At 52.2% G+C, this 18,363-nt stretch overlaps 1 protein-coding gene across 7 annotated transcripts in view; it reads left to right on the top strand.

The window, feature by feature from the left end:
• REC114 (REC114 meiotic recombination protein) overlaps positions 1–18,363 on the top strand; it is a 1,622,368-nt gene that overhangs the window by 29,644 nt on the left and 1,574,361 nt on the right. The window lies entirely within an intron of this gene.

Below are 18,363 nucleotides of genomic sequence, written 5' to 3' on the forward strand. Positions count from 1 at the left end.
GATGGCCGCCATCGCCACGTGCGCACGCCTGATATTGTGCCTGGTCACCCTCCGGGGCATAAACCCAGCCTGGTCGCGGTGCACCAGGGTGGAGATGTGGGGCAGGGGACGATTGTTCAATGCCTTGGCCAAAACTTTCGCCTCCAAATTCAAAAGTGAAATAGGACGATATGAAGCTTGTTGCTCCCGGGGCCTGCCCGGTTTGTGGAATACTACCCCCTCCGCATGTCTCCAGTCTGGAGGGAGCGAGCCACGCTCCCGAGCCTCTTCTAGCACTGGTCTAAAGTGAGGGGCCAATTGTATAAAAAATTCACTGGGGAACCCATTGGGTCCCGGCGCCTTCCCGGGGTTGAGTTCTCCCAGAGCCGTGCACAGCTCCTCATCTGTCAGTGGTAGCTCCAATTGTTCCCGCACCTCATCTGACACGGCTTTGGGCGGTAGATCATCAATAAATATATCTATAACGGCAGCCGATAGCATTCTTTCGGAGCATAAAGATCTGCATAATAGACGGCGAAGTCAATAATTGGTTCTCCCCCCCGGGCCCAGGACTCCCTGGGAATGGAAGGTACCCTGGCAATTGGTTCTCCCCCCGGGCCCAGGACTCCCTGGGAATGGAAGGTACCCTGGCAAAGTTGATGTAGCATCTTGCTGGACTTGTCGCTCCATTCATACACCCTGCTACGCGTCGCCAGCCAGGCTTGGAGGGCCTCATCCATTAAAAGGGCTGCATAGTTTTGTTGTGCCTTCAACAATTGCCACCTAATTTAGCGTCCCTCTACCTCCTGGCTCCTAGGTTCGAGTGCTTCTATTTCTGCCTCTCCACTCGCAGCAGCTCCTCCCTACGCGCTGCTGCGCACCAGGAAATATCCACCCCCCTCAGCGTGGGTTTCAACGCCTCCCATAGTGTCTCGGCGCAGGTAGCGGACCCCACGTTAGCAGTCAGGTAGTGGTTGACGGCTTCACTCATGCGCTCCTTATAATCATTATTCTGCAGAAGCCACACAGACAAACGAGACCTGAACGGTTGTCGCCCTCGACCTATCTGAAGCGTAAGGGCCACCGGAAAGTGATCTGACAGGCCCCGAGGCAGAATGTCCGCTGACACCACTCTACTCACTGTCACCCTGGGGACAAAGAGATAGTCAATTCTGGAGTATGAATCATGCACTGCGGTTAATACGTGAATTCCCGACTATCTGCATGGTGGCGCCACCATACATCCACCCAATCAGGCCCTGTCACTAGGGAGTGCAATTTCGTGGAATGACCGCTCTCCAGACCGCCCCCACCCTGCCATCTATCCCGGCCCAACTCCATGACATCATTCCAATCCCCCTGACCACCGAGAGCGCATCTGGCATGTCCACCCAGAGGGTCATGATCCGCTCCACCAAATTCCATTGCAGGGGAGGGGAAGCATAGACACTGCCCAATACAAGGAGATCTTCCCCAACCTTGCCCGAAGGAAAATATATCGCCCCTGTGTGTCTGACCACTGTTTTTCATGTATATAAGGGATCCTGTGGTTTATCAATATCGCCACCCCTTGAGTCCCTCGTAAAGCCAGAGTTGAAGACCTGCTGGAACCCGTATCTCTGCAAACATAGGGCCTTCGTGCCAATTAGATGCGTTTCCTGTAGCAGGAGCACATCGGCCCGGCCCGTTTGGCCTGTTGAAGTATGGCCCGCGTTTACTCTTGTCTAAGGCCCGCAAACATTCCAGCTAACAATGCGGAGGGTACCAGGGATCACCCGCATCCCATACGGTGTATTGGCCATCTGGTCGTTCATCTATTACTATGACAAGCATGGGGACTTTTCAGTGCATGTGTGGAAAGGTGTGGACCCACCGCACACGCGCGATCTATAAACATGAACAAACCCCGCCTCCCCCAACAAACCCTCCACCCTGTACCTCAAAAACATCAAAAACACTGAAGTATCTGTTGCGGACGGGTCCCAACAGGGGGATGAGAGTTTCTCCGACCAATGAATCCCCAACACACAGTACATGCCTCTCTGGCACATTCCCAGCCAGCAAGTGCCTGGCAGAGAGACCAGCCCATGTTCAAGTCTCTCTGATAGTCAATCCACAGTCTGGAGCCCCGCAGCACCCCGCGGACCCAAGGATCAATCCGCCGATATCTGCCGCCCAGAGGTTGAGCCACCCCGAGAGGAGGCGCTACAGGACTGGGAGCGATGCCTGGATCGTGACCGTCTGTTGCCCTTCAGCTGACCCCGGGGACCTCTCCGGGCCATCTCGCTTGATGACGAATCAGATTCGCTACCAGGTGGTACGTGGACTCTCACCCGCACTGTCTCATCAGTCCATTTGAATACTTCTTCTGGGGTATCAAAGAAGTGTGTGCGGGAGTGGTACACAACCTGGAGGCGGGCTGGAAACAAGTGTGCGTAAGGGAGCTTGAGATCCCTCAAGCGGGCCTTCGCTGCGTCAAAAACGATTGTCACTGCTGCTGCACCTGCCGCGTGTAGTTCGGGAAGATAAGGATACGTGCATTGTTAGAAGTAAGAGGTTCCTTGGAGCGGGGCCTGCTTCAAGATGGCGTCACAATCAAGATAGTTCAAGAGTTTTGCTATAACTGGCTGCGGGCAAGCCCCCGGCGGATGCTTCTGCATAAGCGCCCGGTGGGCCCGTTCCACAACAAAACAGGAGAGAACCTCTGGGGGAAGCCAGCTCTCCAACCACTGTGTAAGCAAGCGTTCAATGTTATCCCCCTCACAGCCCTCCGGAAACCCAACGAAGCGGAGGTTGTTGAGCCTGGCCCGCCCTTCAGCATCTTCCACCCGTAGCGCTTGCCCCTTCAGAGCCGTCTCCATGGCAGCTACTTTCTTCTTTAGCGAGGTGACGTCGTCCTCCACACCGGAGAAATGGGTTTCGGCCACCGTGATGCGCGACACTGCATTACGCAAGTCCTGTCTCAACAGCATGACATCCGAGCCAACCACACCAATTTTTGCATCAAGCATGTCCCTAGACTGGGTGATGGCTGCCATAAGCACCGCATTGTCCGTTACCGCCCCTGTTGTCCTCCCGATGTCCCAGCAGCCGCTCCAGCACCAGCCTTGCTTGGTCTGGCCTCTACCACTCTTGTCCCGCGTCATGGCCGCTTACAGGACTCCCCGAACGAGCCCAAGAGGACAGCGGAAGGACCACGAGTCGGGAACAGCCACCAGTAGGGTCCCCGGTCCGGTCCGACCGCTGAGCAGGGGTCCACCAGGATGCGGTTCACTCCAAGAAGTCCCCCTCCCCCGCGGCCCAATATGACCGCCGAATCCCCAGCCGGCACTGGCTCCAGAAGGTGGAGGGAAAAGAAGATGGTGGGCAGGCACCCCCCACCAGTATGTTGGCACTCACAGACCCCCAGTCTGCTCTCTATCCCAGCAAAACCCTCGGTGCCACACAGAGCCCTCTCACTCAAGAGTCCAGTGGATTAGCCTCCAGCGGAGTGTTAGTGCTCCAAAATAGTAGTCAGCACCCCCAACAACATCTCACTTCCAAGACCACCTTCGGCTCACAGGCCGGGGCTGCTCAAAGGGGGGAAACATCCTTTACAACGAAACTTTTACAACGCAGTGCTTTTACAACGCAGGTTTTACAACAAAAACCATTACAACGCATTGCGCTGGGGGCACTCTAGGATAGGGAATAGATTTAATTTACTATCCAACACCTTCCCTAGTGTCCACGGGGACTGGAGTTGGAATAGTAAATTAAACTATTCACTATCCAGCACCCCAAAGCGCTATGCGTTGTAAAGGTTTGTGTTGTAATACTTGCGTTGTAACCGCATGCGGGGTAAAAGCATGCGTTGTAACGTCATACATCCCTCAAAGGGGAGACGCGGGAAACAAAAATAGCGCCACGGGAGGTCCAAAACACAGTGGTGTACCCGCCAGCCAGCTCTGAATATCCCCTTTCACTGCGGGCTCCCCGTGGCGCAGCCACTCCGGGTCCCCTCCTTCCCCCCGCGGCCCGACACGACCGCCGAAGCCCCAGCCTGCACACTCTTCAGCTAAGCAGAGGGGGGGAATGATATTGGCGATGAGGCACACCCTAATAATGCACTGGGCCCCTGGGAAGCCCCGTGTCACAGCGGGCCCCCCTCGCCCCAGAGATCCAGCGCGGCCGCCTTCAGGCAAAACAGAGTCCCAAGATGGCGGCCAGCCGGCTGCACCGCTCACTCCAGCTGCCTCTTAGCTCAATGGCCCGAGCTAGCCACCGAGTCGCAGCACAATTCTGCCGATCCTCGTTCAGTCAAAGGACCCCAGACATTCGGGTTCCACTCCACCGGCTCTCATCTGGGTTTGCGGGGGACCCACGACCAGCCCGCCGCCCGCACCGCTGCTACATCAGCGCCCCAGCACGGCCAGTGCAGGCAACTCCCTGGCTTCTCACAGGGCACTTCCCCCACAGGCCACGGCGGCCGCAGCACCGTCTCCGAGCCTCCCGCGACTTCGAGACTGGCCCGGGTGTATGCCGCCGTGCTCCGACCGTGGCAGAACTGCTCAGAGACCGATACCAAGTCGGAAAGACAGGATAATTGTAGAGGATATTTCGGGGCTGGACTGAGTGCGCTCCGAACACGACCGCCATCAAGGCTTTCCAAGCCATGCCCCCATTTTGTTACTTTAAGGATGGGCTATAAGTACCCAATCTGTACTGTATGATGCACTGTAGCACCATGTGACCAGCGTCATGGTACAAATTGTCAGTGTACACAGATAAGATATGCCAACAAATCTTCTTAAAGAGCCATCACTGTCTTTAAAACTGACCAGCAGAAGGAACCGGCTTGTTTCCATCACTGAAGCTGGTCGAAAATGTTAATACATTTTGCAAGGTATGCATGTGTAGTGTGTTGACTGACAGCCTTCACACTTCGTACCCTGCTCCACTTTTCTCAATGAGTACCGCCCATTAGCCACAATAATGTACCGGCACTACGACATACCACCTATTGCAAACACCTTCCAGTAGCAGTAAATATTTGAGCTAGACTCTGGTAAATGGTGATCCCTGGGTTAAGCAATACTGAGAGTGGCAAGCACCAGCTTCAGCCAAGTAGAGTGCCAGTTTGTCAAGTGAACCTGAGTTAATCCAGAGAAGCTGCATGGTCTTCAAGCTCCTGCCCATCAAAGTTGGATGTCAACAAGGTGCCAGCTTTTCAGATTCCTTATTTCTCACATTTCCACATTTTCGGGCTATCACTGGGGTAATCTGAGTGAAAATTTGAAAATACCTCAATGTTGCACAATATATTCATCTGTAAAGTGTCTTTAAATAGCTGCAAAACTGCTGAATTAATTATGCCATGTAACTAATCTATTTCTTTGTAGCATGTCAAGGGACCACCTTGCAGCTAAATGTTAATCCCATCATTTATCTGGGCCCCATGATTATGAAAAATTAATTACAAGGACAGAAAGTAAGCAATAGCCATGACCTTTTTATACAAAAGTGCACTGAAGCAGTCATTTACTGCCAATTGCAGTTTGTACATACTGAATTTTGGGAAGCCAGAAGAAGCTCCCCTGTGGGAAGGGAGCACATTCTTACCACTGTCTTTCTGGGTACTGATAAGTGCAGGAGCAAGAATCTGCTTTATCGGTTAGCCCGAAGTGAAGGGTTTAAAGAGGGACGAAATCTAAAATGTTCTAACTTCATAAAGCTAATCCCTATTTAATCTGAATTCACAGATTCCCTCAAGCATCCCCAATGTTTTCCATACATGCTTCACAAGTTATCCATTAGTAGCTGTAACACATCCGTCTCTCATTGCTTGCCCATAATATGTAGTGAACCTTTGAAGACCAGTGGGATTTGTCCCAGGGATATAGCCAAGAACCAACTTGAGGACCCTAATCCACCTGTAATGGCAAACCAAACTCCTTGGTGGATAGCTCTTTCTTTGGACCAAAAAAGCCTTAGATAGGGTTGAATAGGATTACTTTCTTAAAACTGTAGAAAGTTTAGTCTGTGTGCAGATTGTATCAACAAAGTACGTGGGCTATGCACTGTCCGAATGACCCAGTAGAATTGTGGGGACTTATTCTGATTAACCTTTAAGATCTGAGGGAAAACAAGAGAGGGCTTCCCCTCGTCCCTGCTACTGTTTTTGCAAGCTTTAGAAACAGCCATACAACAATACATGAAGATCAGGGGCATCCACACATGTCCAGGGAGATGAAGCTATATACTTTTTGCCAATTACCTTTTATTTAATTACTCAACTAGACTGGTCACAGACCTCCTTGATCACCAAATTGTTTGCTTTTACAGTCTAAAAAGTGAAGTGGGGCAAGAGTGACGTCTTTTCTAAGACTAAGACAGTTTCACAACAGCTCCTATTGATGACCTCTGAGTTGAAAGAAAACAATATAGCATCCTGTGTTTAGACATGCTAATGAGCAGGGGCCTTGACCATATGATTGAGTTTTAATCCCCTGATCTTGATGTCCTGAACTCACTTGGTACCAATCGCAGAGGCGATACTGGAACTGATGCTAAACCTCCTACCCCCGCAGGGCTTGGCCTGTTCAAGGAATAGCTTCTCCCTATACAAAGCACGGCCCTTGGGGGGAAGGGGTTTGGGATAACATTTAAAAAAGAGAGACTTGCGGTACTGGTTTCGGTCAGCAACTGTGTAGCACAGCATTAACTGGAGATCCTCTGAGTCTGCTAGGAAGATGTGCACAGGATCATGATCTTGTGAAGAAGCAATGCACTGGAAACAATAGAAGAGGATGTGGCCTAATGGTTAGGGTGGTCGCTCTCAAATCTGGGGGACCGAGTTCGAGTCCTGTGATTCTGGGCAAATCACTTCATCTCCCTGTGCCTAACAAAAAAATGATTGTCTCCTTGTGTAACGTAATTGGTGCTCCTATAAAGCGCTCTGATGCCCAATACCTTGAGGTCAAGTTTGCACTATATAAAATTCTGAAAATCATTTTTTTGTTACCATCAATGCACTACAGGCTTCTCAAATAATAGATTTGCAAACTCCAGTAACATACACTTACAGCCCCATTCAGGAACACAGCAAGAAAACAGAATAATGAGAACCACACTTTGAAGCTATGCACTCCCAGGAAATAGCTTGATATACAAATTGGAGTTACTGGCACCCCCAGTGAAACACTCTGAACATATGTTGGAGTTAATGACCCTCCCAAGGATAAACTCAAAACATAGATCCCAGTAAAGGGCTCACACATGAATAAGGCGATCTGGGAATTGTTCTCTAGGAACTACTGTTCATCAAAAAAACACACAGCAAAGTCTCTAGTCCTTGTATAAACACAGTTCAAAGCGCAAGGTTGCAGGAAAGGACGGGAGCAAGTACTGGAGGGGAGTCATTGGTAAACTTGAAGACAAGTCTGTAGTCTTGACAACACCTATACTCCGGCCTGCTTACTACTGTTAACAAATAGTGTGCACTAACCTGATATCAAGTACTTAGACTGGTACTTTGATTTGTCCGATGAAGGTCTCGAGGTCTTGACTTAGGAAGTCGCTGAGGAACTGGAGTAGCTGAGCAGGAGGTGGAGATGAGCGATGGGTCGATGGAGCTGGAGCCAAGGGAATCACCGGAGGAGCTATAAACTGCAGTCGAGAAATGCGTTGCCCAGGTCGGGTCGATTCTTGAGATGAGTGGGTAGGTAGGAATCTTGTCTGCTGAGAGTGTAGGCCAAGCAAGGGGCTTGGGTTTGGGTGAGGTTTATACAACATGTTCACGGTCCAAGGGATACACTCGGATCACACGTGGCAATATGGAAGGTTCTCGAAGACTCCTGAATGTGTTCGTCAGCTAGCTTTTACCTTACAGTAGGCTACTAAAGGATGGAATTAATTAACAGGAAACAAATTGTAGTACTATGTGTTTAATGTTTAATGGAACACTACTCTAGCGTTCCATAGAGTACAGATGGAGCCTGGTGAACGTTCAAATTTAATGTCTGGCAGCTGAACACGTTTGAGATACTGTTAGGCTGCGTATTGGCAACTCAGTTGTTAATAAACCCTTGAAACACCAAAACCGTTATTTTGATGAGGGAATTTACTGCAAATTTATTGGCGACAATTTGGAGGAGCTGTGGAAGAACCCACCACAAAAGCGGGACACCCACCATTGAGTCCTCAACAGATAAATCTAATTTCCTTATTTTTTACTGTTTCCACATGTAGCGCTGTAAGGGGTTGCCAAGCCGGGGGCACTTGGAGGGTGACAGCTGTTGAAAGTGCATCTTTTCATTGTGTACTACCAGGCCAGTGTGTTTTACGAGCAACCGGACAAAGCCATAGTCCTTGCGTTCCACAGAGAGCCTGTCTGTGCGGGTGACAGCTGCCACAGTATCTAATGCAGTTAAGCACTGTGTGCTTGCGTAAGGCGGCCAACATAGGGCTCAGTTTGGGTCAGCGGTGATAGCTTAGGCCATACGTCTGATTAGCCATTTTGACGTATCAGAAACCAGTGACATGCACACTAGTCGTCACAATGTGTCTGTCAACAGTTACACACACATTTTGCTAAGCGCATCTGCTACAGTGATACACTTAATTGGCTATTTTTTCACAACTGTGTTTATTAGAAGTTTAAGCAGATCATATGTACAGTTCTCCAGAATCAGGAGGACACTGTCAGCGGTCAACACACAACAGAATGCATGAATAGCCTAAACGTTCAACTTGCCCCCTTCCGCACCCCTACCCCGGCCCAACAACCCCAAAATCCCCCACTACCCACCCCTTATCCCACCCTAGCCCGGTGCACGTGATCACTATCAGCTGTAGTATACAGATTAGAGCAAAACAGGCGTCCTGGAGCCACCTAGGCCCCGAGATCTCTACCGGTAGGCAGTCCATCATCCATGTCAACGGGAGGCTCCAAGGTCAGTTCCCTGTAGTCTGCCCACCGCTTCCAGATCTTATAATGTTTTCGGGGGCAGCCCCTGGCCTCAAACACTGGCAATTCCAACCCCATGAGGAAATCCAAGCCCGCCCTCCAGGCGCCAAGCGGGGGGGCACGGTCACTCTTCCACGCCCTTGCCAAATCCCGCTTGGCCACAACGAGGCCCAGCAGAAGGAGATGACGCTTATAGATGTTACCACCTACTTGATCCAGGATATGTAGAAGACCCAGTCTGGGCGTACGAGGAAGATCCCACCCCAGCACTTCTGACAAGCAGTTCCACACTCCATCCCAGAACCGGGCCAAGCCCACACACGACCACACAGTATGCATCAGAGTGCCTCTCTCAGTCCCGCAGCGCAGGCATTCTGGGGTAGCAATAAGGCCAGCCTTCCACAGTCTCTCTCTGGAGTAATAGGCCCTATGCAAGTACTTGTACTGTATAAACCGGAGTCTCACAGCTATTGCCGCTCCACGGGGGGACTCCAGCGCCTCCCTCCAGTCATCCTCATCCAAAGGACCAACATCTATCTCCCAGGAGGCCTTCAACGACAGAAGGGAAGAGGAGCAATGAGTGACTAGCGTTTGGTAAATTTTGGAGACTTTTTTATCTCCCAGGTCTCCCATGAAAAGCTTAGCTTCCACGGGGCTAAATTCAGGAAGTCGGTCCAGCCCCACCAGACTCGGTGCAAGAGCATGACGAAGCTGTAGGTATTTAAAAAATTGGGTCTTGGGCATGTCAAATTCGGCGCTAAGAGCTTGAAAGGATTTGAGGGTAGTCCCGGTAAGAACATGGCCAAGTGACGAGATCCCTATGGAGTCCCAGCCACCAAACCCCCGCAACGAGGCCAGCGCAGGGAGCTGTCCGTTGTTCCAAAGTGGAGTTTCGGCCGTCAGCCGACCCCACCAGCCCATGCGGCGCAGCGCCTGTCTCCAAATCAAGAAAACTACCTGAGTAGCCTGCGGCAGTTTTTTCCGCTGCCCGGCCGAATACAATAGTGTATGGAGCGTGGCGTCCCCCATCAGAAGATGTTCTAGGGCGTATGCCGGATCGCCATGTCCACCGTACCACCACTCGTTTAGAACCAACAAATGGGAGGCTTGGTAGTAGGATAGAATGTCCGACGTTGCGAGACCTCCACAGTATGTGGACAAGAAACAAGTCCGCAGCGCCACTCTGGAAGCACCCCCAGCCCACAAAAACTGACCCAGCAGTGAATTCACACGACGGAACAACTGCGGGTCGACTCTGTGTGGATGGTTTTGCAGTTGGTACAAGAGTCTAGGAAGTGCGACCATCTTGAAAATTGCAGACCTGCCATAAATATTAAGAGGCATGCGCGACCAAGTTTTGATGTCTGATTGAACCCTGTCCCATACCGGCTGTATGTTACGCTCCCATGCAATTGCAGCAGACTCCGACAGGAAAACTCCCAGATATTTTAGTCCGCCGATCGCCTCTTGTAGAGCCGAGGCCCAAGGGAATGCCTCGGACTTTCCCCCCAGCACCCAAAGGGTCGTTTTGCGCGGGTTGAGGAAGAGTCCCGACACGTCTCCAAAAATGCGCATCATTTCCAAGATTCGAGGGCCCGAGCGATTAAGATCGGTCAAAAAGAAAAGGACATCATCCGCGTACAGCGCTATCCTGTCCGAAAGTCCCGCTCCCCACACAAAGCCACGAAGCTGCGCATCAATGCGCACCCACGCAGCCAGTGGTTCCATGACCAACGCAAAGAGGTAAGGGGACAGGGGGCACCCCTGTCGGGTCCCCCTAGCAACCGGAAATCTCTCCGATACGGCTCCTGAAATACGCACCGAGGCGGTGATGTCCGTGTATAACAGCCTGACGTACGAGACAAAAACCGGACCCAGATTGAGGCGCGGCAAAAGAGCAAAGAGGTAAGTCCAGCTGACAGAGTCGAATGCCCTGTCAATGTCTGCTAGCAGGAGCGCCGCCTGTTCCCCAGTCGCCCCCATCGCGTCCACCGCCACCTGCGCACGTCTGATATTGTGTCTTGTCGCTCTACCCGGCATAAAGCCCGCTTGATCCGGGTGGACCAAGTCCACTATATACGGGAGGAGACGATTCGCCAACGCTTTGGCCAACAATTTGGCTTCAAAGTTGATTAGGGATATTGGGCGATACGACTCGTGTCTGTCGGGAGGCCTGCCCGGTTTCTGGAAGACTACGATTTCAGCCTGTCGCCAGTCCGCCGGTAAGCTACCACATTCCCGCGCCGCTTCTAAAGCCCGCCGATATGGCGGTCCCAGCTGCAAGTGGAATTTCTTGTAGAATTCGCTGGGAAATCCGCTCGGTCCGGGCGCCTTTCCAGTGTTGAGTTGTCCCAGTGCGTCACCCAGTTCCTCCGCCGTCAAGGGAAGGTCTAGGGCCGTTCTGGCTTCATCCGATATCGCACGGGGGGAAGGTCAGCTATGAATTTGTCAATCGCCTCCGGTGGGAGACTGTCCCTAGGGGCGTATTGTACCGCATAGTAGCCCGCAAAGCTCGCCGCAAGGGCAGCCGGATCCGTCATGGCAATCCCATCTCCGTCTGTGAGGCCCGGTAGAGTAAGCGGCTGTAGAGTTTGTTGACACAGCCGATGGAGCATGGTGCAGGACTTGTCGCCCCATTGGTAAACCCTGCTCCGTGTGGCCAGCCAGGCTTGTCGAGCCTCGTCTAGTAGGACCGAGGCGTAGGATTGCTGCCCCTGCAGGAGCAGTCTTAGCGCTACATCGCCACCATCTTCCCGACACCGATTCTCCAAAACTCCCACCTTAGCCGCAGCTGCCACTGTGGCCTCCTGGCGACTTCGACGGACAGCAGCACACCAGGCTATATCCACGCCCCTAAATGTGGGCTTCATGGCCTCCCAGACCGTCATACCATCCACTCCCTCTGTCAGGTTCTCCTGCCAGTATTGGGCAATCGCTCCGCGCATGTGCGTCGTATAATCTGCCTGCTGGAGATGCCACGAGGACATCCGCCACCGGAACGGCTGGTGCGACTTGCGCAGTCTGATCCGTACTACGACCGGGGAGTGGTCAGACAGCCCCCGAGGCTGAATCTCGGCCTGCTTCACTCTGTCGAGAAAGGCCCCTGGTACAAACACACAGTCCAGCCGGGAGAAGGAGCCATGCACAGCAGAAACATACGTGTACTCACGCGTTCTGACATGCAAATGTCTCCAGGCGTCCACCCAGCCCAACCCATCAATCATTGCCTTCAGACGTGTAGGGGAGGTTGTCACCGCGGCCCCTTGCAGCCTCTGTCTGTCCAGGCACACATCCACCACATCGTTCCAGTCGCCACCTATCACAGCCAAGGAATCTGGGATCTCGGCCCACAATTCAAATAGGCGCTCTGCCAGGGACCACTGCAGAGGAGGGGGAGCATACACACTGCCAAACACCACGGGCTCCGCACCAATCATACCCTTAACAAACACATATCGACCTTGGGGATCGAGCCAATGACGCTCGTGGGTATAGGACAGTCGTCGATGAATGAGGATGGCCACCCCCCTCGAGCCCCCGGAAAAACCTGCATGAAACACCTGGGTATATCCAAAACGTTGTAAACTCAGTACCTTCGTTCCCAACATATGTGTCTCCTGTAACAGCATGACATCCGCTGAGTCCCTTTTACCCCAGCGCAGCACTGCCCCACGCTTAATTTTGTCCAGCATCCCCCTAACATTCCAACTTAGGATCCGCATAGAGCCACTAGCGAGCGCCTTCTCCGGGAAATCACCCATAGTCTCGATGGGAAGGTCTCTGAAAACCCCAGGACCCAGCCCAGGCGCCTGGTACCATGTATATCACTGCAGCAAAAATCACGTGCATCCCCGTCAAAACACCCCTTGCCCCCCCATTCCTACCCACTAACACAACCCCCCCAACTACCCAACACCCGACTATCCCCCCTCCCCCACCCCTATACCTCATGAAACACTGAAGTATCTGTCGCGGCATGGGGAGCTTCAGGCCCAAAACAGAGCGCCCAAAGCCACCCATACCAATGGATCCCACTACTCCCCCCTACTAACAGTACCTCCCCTTAGGGCCACCCCCCGAACGTGAGGGGACTAGGCCGCCCATGGGTCAGTACCCCGAGCCCCATTGAACCACAATCGTCCCACAGCTCGAATGGAGCGAGGCAGTCCGTCAACGCCTATATCGCCCCTCCTGTGTCAAGCCATGCTCCAGATCTCACCACTCCAGGTGCTAGACACTTAATCGACGCGGCAACCACTCAGGGCCTCCTGCAAAGTCCAGTGACGAAGAGTTGCTAGGGAAGCAAGAAAGAGGTCCCACGGCCTTCAATTCCCAGTCCCGGATTGAGCAGTGTCAGACTGTGCACCATCCAGAGGGCCACTCCCGGATCGGGAGCGCCGCCGTGATCGAGATTTCCTGTGTCTTTTACCCCTGACGGAGGATTCGCCCCTCTCCTGCGACGACCCACGCGATGATCCGGGGTTCAAGCCCGGCTGGGCGTTCGGTCGGAGCCTGGTCGTCTCATCAGGCCAGCCAAACACTGCCTCCGGGGTATCAAAAAAGTGAGTCTTGGATTGAAAGACAACTCGAAGACGAGCCGGGTATAGCAGCGAATATTGGATCTTCAGACCACGCAGTTTGGCCTTCGCATCCTGGAAGGAACGGCGTTGCTGCTGCACCAGCTTAGTATAGTCTGGGAAAATCATAATCCTGTGATTGTCAAACAGCAAAGTCTCCTTGGCCCTCGCTTCGCGGAGTATAGTGTCTCTGTCGTGGAAGTTAAGGATTTTAGCGATGACCGGACGTGGCCGTTCTCCCACCGGCGGTTTCTGCATCAGGGCTCTATGGGCGCGCTCCACCACAAAGCAGCGCGACAGGACGTCCGGGGGAAGCCAGCTCTCCAGCCAGCGCGTCAGGAACGCATCCATGGGCCCCTTCTCGCAGTCCTCTGGAAAGCCCACGAAACGCAGATTATTCCTGCGCGCTCGCCCTTCTGCATCCTCGACGCGGAGTGCCAACCCCTTTTGGATCCTGTCCATTTCCGCCACTTTCTTTTTCAGGGTATTCACATCATCCTCCACCCCTGTGATCCGGGTTTCGGTTTCTGTGATGCGAGCAACAGCATTGCGGAGGTCCTGATGTAGTAGCATGACATCGGCTCCAACCGCACCAATCTTGGCATCAAGCATGTCCCTGGATTGTGTAATGGCGGCCATCAGGGCCGCGTTATCAGGACCCGTGCCCTGGCCGCCCCCGGAGGCCCCGGATCCCCCACTGGGTCCGGTGAATTTGTCGATCGGTCCTTGTTTGGCGGATCCAGTGCCGCCCCCGCCTCTCGTCATGGTTAGTAGGAATTGGGCGGACCGCTCCGCGCCCACGGTAGGCCCTACACCCACTGCAATCCAACAATAGAGTCCACTCGGGGGGCCCAAGGTAACCACAGTCAGGGCCTGGAGGCCGTCCCCAACGAGCACCCCCAGAGACCAGGCACCACTGCAAAGTTCCGGGCGGCAGGCCTCTGGCAGAATACGTCCGCCCCAACCAGGAGTGCAAATATAGATCCGTCTCCTCACCTGCTCAGGGTCTCGAAGGCTCAGGTCCAGACCTGGTACAAGATCTGTGTACCAGGACGTGCACAGTAGGGCCCCGAATCACTGGGAGACCAAGCCACACCGGTCCTCCAGGCTCCCCTGGGCCCCGCTCGGATCCCAGTGCAGCATATGCGAGGCAGGTTCCAGGCTCCTCCAGTCGAATGGCGCAGACACCACACCACCCCCTGGGCCACAAGTCTCTTCGCCACGTTTCACAAGCAGGCACACTAGAGTGAGGGTCGTGTGCTATCGTCGGGTCAGCTCCTGGTCAACACCTGGGCAGCTGGTGTGTCTCTCCAGCACAGCGTTCACTCCCCTGTCCGAGAGCCAATGAAGATGTTGCTGGGCGGGGATCGCCAAACTCGAGGCCCCGGCGCCTCCAGGGCCAGGCAGGCCGCAGTCCCCCTCCGAAGTCCCTAGGGCCTGAAGTCTCCCCACCGCCACAGCAGGATCAAGCAGGGACCTCCCCTGTCGCGCCACTGGTTCCAGGCAGCTCCGGGCCCAGTCAAAGGAAGCGCGCCCCTGGGTTCACGCCACCATAGAAGTCCAACCCACGGGGCAGTCGGGCCCCGGCCGTGAGCCGCTCCTCCGGGCACCCCCTACACTTGTATGGCTGTCTCCGCGGGCACTGCAACTGCCCCACCAACACCAGAGACGATCCGCGGCGACTCACCGCAATCCGGGCCCGGGCCAGCCCGGGGTCGCGAAACTCAAGGCCCCGGCTGCTCGGGGCCCGCATAGGCCGCAGCACCTCTGTGTTGTACTGGGGTCGCTCCGATGCACAAGGCCGCTCCACAGGGCCCCACAGTGGCTCCTCCAACCTCCGGCGCTGCAGTCCCTGGCCAGGGAATCGCCCGGCCGGCCCAACCACCGGCCGCCGGCCACCGACTCCGAAAATCGAAGTCCCGGCTCCGCCTACAGGCTCCAGGCCGCACCTCGTTGCAGACGATCTCGGCTCACCGGAGCGGCAGAAGGAGCGATACGGCACACCGGAGAGATCCGGGTGCCGCCAGGAACACTCGCCACACAGGTAGGGCAGTTAGCGGGCTCGGGGGCCAGGATAATTCAACGGATTATGTCTGGGCTGGCGGGAGCTCTACTGCGCTGCGACCGCCATCTTCGCCCGCCCCTTAATTGGCTATTTTAAATAAATTTAGCAGCTAAATGCTTTTTGAGCTGCAACCAGTGACACATACACTGTTGAACGAAGCATATTTGCCAACAGTGACACGCACACTTTGCTAAGTGTGTTTGTTTCTGCGATACGTTCACTTTAACGGAGTAAATAGTGGAGCATGTTCTTCTTTCGACACTTATCTGCTGCCAATGCAAGTGTCGTTTTAGGCTTCTATACTTCAATTTCAGGTGCTGAGCCAGTGTGTGATCCTCAGTGATACGCTCACTTGTGTTAGCCTGCTGCAGCCGGTGCACAGGTTCTGTGCAGCCTTTCCCCAGCGTTACAACCAGAACACGAATCACCTGGGCTGATACCAGTGTCTAACACATTTATTCATCAGTGTCAGGTTGTGCTTCATTGTAGGCATGTGCTTCAATGCCAGGACTGTGGTAAGACACACAGTCAATGAATCCTCCACCTCCTTTTTTTTTTTTTAGAAAGCCCAGAGGAAACAACTTGCAAACTTGTTAGACGCATTTCAAACGTACTTGGGAACATTGGCACATCGACATTCCTGCCAGAACGAAGGAGATATATTTTGCTATATTCCATTGGTTTTGAAGGCCGGTCAATATTTCAACACTTACCTGAATTAGTAAGAGCGGAGGTTGAAGTAATTGATGAGTTCATGGAAGCTATAAAGAAACTGGATATGTTTTTATATACAGCCTAGTATTGTTGTTTAGCGCCACACATTTTCATGAGAAAGCAATTGTCTAATGAGAATGTAGATATAAATATCTCCGCAGATTGGTGGCAGAGTGTAACTTTATAAAGTTCTTGTACCAGTTGGTACGTGATCAATTCTTTTGTCACTGTACAAACAAAACTATCCAACATAAATTGTTGCCTTAGATTATCTCACATTGGAGGAGATGCTACGTATTGCTAAGAACAAAGAGACTTCTCAGATTTCTGCTTAGGACCTAGAAGATTAAAACCAAACTGTCAATTTGGTGAAATCCAGGGACCACAGTAGTACAAAAGATATTAGAGCAAAAGATAACAGACAGCTGGGGAAAGTGAGTAGGAGTAATGTTTTCGACCTGTCAAATCATTGCTTTCGTGTGGTAATGTACCACATAGTAGGGGAAGAAGAACGTGTCCTGCAAAGTTTGTCACATGCTGGAGTTGCAATAAGATAGGATATTTCACAGAGGTGTTGTCAGAAGGCACACTGGACTTAACCAACTATCCACAGGAGCAGATGCCTGCTCCCAACTCTCCTCACTGGCTGAGCGCCCAGACAGTATCTAAAATCTTAACAACGCTTCCACGGGGGGAAAAGGGGAAGGGGAAGAAAAGAGAGACCGTCTCCAGATCCAGGAATCGTCTGCTAATTCTCAGTCTATTCGAGTTACAGCTCTACGCTCAATGAGTTGCAAAATAACAGGATCTAGTGACACATTAAATAACCAACATTAGAATTGTGCATTTCATCAAATAGTAATTAACAAGAAAGGTATATTCTCTCTTGGACCTTCACGCGCGCACACACACACACACCTGGGTCTCTAGATAGGCTTTCTTTTCTCTAAAGGTTTTAAGTGTAGTCTTAATATTTTTTTCCTTAATATATATCGAGTAATTTCTTGTGATGGAAACCGTTTTCTGAGCCAGAAGACCTGGAGAGTGAGCGTGTCTTCTCCTAGGATTAAAGTCAATACTGAGGTTAGAGTCTATAGAAGTTATATTAGTTAATATCCCCTAAAAGAGAACTAGAAAGCAACACTCTTACTGTCCAAATCGGTGTCCTCTCAACAGGAACTCTTCTCTTCAAGACGCCTTCGCACACTATTCCCTGAAAGGCAGAGTCAAAAAGAAGGCAGGGCTGATGAAAAATTCTCCTCAGAGTGAGCGCGAAGACACTGCTCGCACGCTGAGGAAATCAGTTGAAGTGCGCGGCTCCTAGAGCGAGCATGCTGGATGGCGCACTTCGGTTTGAGGGCAAGACAAAAGACTAGAACGCTGAAGGCAATGCTGATGGCGGCCACAATTTTGGAGTGTTAAAATCTTCGAAAAGATCCTTTTACACATCAGCCTCTGTAGTAACAGCTTAGAATCAAGATGCCACAAATACCAGCGGGGATATCGAGCAAAATTGATTTTTCCCTTTCTGGGAGAGCTCTTCAGGATGCATGAAATGGAGTTACTGACCCGTGTGTCACTGTATTAAAAAACCCATGTAAAAGGGGCCAATGCAGTTGTAGAAGGGGCTTAAGAAGATCCCAATTGTTTTGCAAAAATATAAAATGATTTTCAAGATATGGTCTTAGTTATCAGCAAAGAGGAAGTGGCAACAGGTGATCCGTCAGGGTGTGGACCAGTGTTGTCAGAATTTGAGACCTGTCCCAAGCCCAAATCTGCTCAAGTATAAGCCCAAATGTAGCCCAACCAACGCAGAACAGTATAAGCCCAAAAACCTGCCCAAAGTCGCAACTCTCACATTATGCAAAAATAGTAATCCGAAACCTTTTAAGGATTAATCTAATTTCTATTCAATATGTAGAGTGGGTTAAGTGGGCACCTGTGTTAATCTTGTAGTTCTGTCACCACACAAAGGAAACCCGAACCTGGCATTCTTGAAACAACTCCACAAGAGCTGAATATAAGCCACCTTATGTGTACGAATGGGAACGTCAATGTTATTTCAGCAATATGGCTCCAAA

The sequence above is a fragment of the Lissotriton helveticus genome, chromosome 3_2 (assembly GCF_964261635.1).
Source record: "Lissotriton helveticus chromosome 3_2, aLisHel1.1, whole genome shotgun sequence".
Taxonomy (NCBI): Eukaryota; Metazoa; Chordata; class Amphibia; order Caudata; family Salamandridae; genus Lissotriton; species Lissotriton helveticus.